Source organism: Aplysia californica, unplaced genomic scaffold (genome assembly GCF_000002075.1).
Source record: "Aplysia californica isolate F4 #8 unplaced genomic scaffold, AplCal3.0 scaffold00073, whole genome shotgun sequence".
NCBI classification, from domain to species: Eukaryota; Metazoa; Mollusca; class Gastropoda; order Aplysiida; family Aplysiidae; genus Aplysia; species Aplysia californica.
The window spans coordinates 1,874,433-1,876,254 of NW_004797343.1; positions in this window are offsets into that span (position 1 = coordinate 1,874,433).

The following is a 1,822-nucleotide window of genomic DNA, read 5'->3' on the forward strand; positions in this document are numbered from 1 at the left end:
TGTGTGTGTGTGTGTTTTTTAATGGTTTCACAATGTCCATTTTCTTTCTCTTAATATGTTAGTGAAATGATAATTCTGCATTGTACAGCGGTAATCTTGTCTTGCTTAGGCGCTATATAAAAACCTTCATTATACTATTTATTACTATAAATTTCTCTCTGTCTGTCTGTCTGTCTCTGTCTCCTTCTGTCTGTCTGTCTGTCTGTCTGTCTGTCTGTCTGTCTGTCTGTCTGTCTGTCTGTCTGTCTGTCTGTCTGTCTGTCTGTCTCTTTCTCTCTCTCTCTCTCTCTCTCTCTCTCTCTCTCTCTCTCTCTCTCTCTCTCTCTCTCACACACACACACACACACACACACACACACACACCCATTCACGACTGTTTACCTTTCCAAACACTTCTTACTTAGATCTAGATCCACATAAAACAACACCCGTGTACCCTCGTCAGATTTATCAGAGCAGAACTGTCAGATTCCTACAGAGAAGTAGCCTTACGGCACGGTGCCCCGAACGCGGGTGGTTGGCGGGTGCTCTGGGGTGGCTCGCTCCTTCTTTCCTATTAACCATCCATCGTCCTTATCTCTCCTCCTTCGTTTCTGTGTTTGTTACTCTCTTGCAACACCTCTAATCTTTGGCACTTATTATTATGGCCTTATTGTGTTGCAAGTGGAAGTATCATAAAACTCTTACTAAAACTATAACTAAAGCATCTGTCGTCCTTATCTCTTCTCCTTTATTTTTTATTTTTAAAGTTTATTTATTTATTTATTTATTTATTTATTTATTTGTCCATTCATTTATTGGTACATGTATGTCTCTCTAGTAAACACACGTGGGTGGTTGGCGGGTGTTTTGATGTGGTTTGCTCTTTCTTTCCATCAAACATCAATTATCCTGATCTCTCTCCTCCTTCGTTTCTGTGTTTGTTACTCTCTTGCAACACCTCTAATCTTTGGCACTTATTATTATGGCCTTATTGTGTTGCAAGTGGAAGTATAAAAAAACTCTTACTAAAACTACAACTAAAGCATCTGTCGTCTGTTTCTCTTCTACTTTATTCATTTATTTATTTATTTATTTATCTATTTATTTTGGCATGCCACTCTAATAAACACCTCTGATAACCTTCGGCATAATTTATATGACCGCACTGTGTTGCAATTAAGTGCCTTAAAACTCCAACCACAAGTAAACGAAAAGGTGCCTCGACCTGAGAATGAGAACATACACAAAAAATGGATCCTGACCTCAGCAAACCCGCTTCTTGAATTGTTGGCCGCGACTTTGTCGAGCTCCAATAATAAAAATCCCACCAACGACAATAGTAGAGCCTGTAAATGGAACAATAAATAGTCCCAGGGGCCATGATTTATTGAGCGGAAATAATCTACGATAGTACTAGCAAAGATTCTCCACTATCGGGGAGAATCTTTGGTACTTGTAGTAGCAGTACTTTCTATTTGTTGTCAACTAGTGGTTGTAGTGGTAGCCAATGATAATTTACGATCTCTGGTGGTAGCACTGATTATAATTAAACACGCAACTATATAAAAGTATGTTGGTGGTTGGCGGGTGCTCTGGTGTGGTCTGCTGCTTCTATCCTATCAAACATCTATCGTCTTTATCTCCCCCTTCTTCTTTTTTATGTTTGTTACTCTCTTGGGACATCTCTAATCTTCTGGCGCTCATATGACCTTATGCAGTTGCGAGCGCCGTAAAACCTCTACTAAAACAACAAACAATATAAAAGTATGTGAACAGCTCTCTCTCTCTCTCTCTCTCTCTCTCTCTCTCTCTGGCTCGCTCGCTCTCACTCTTTCACACA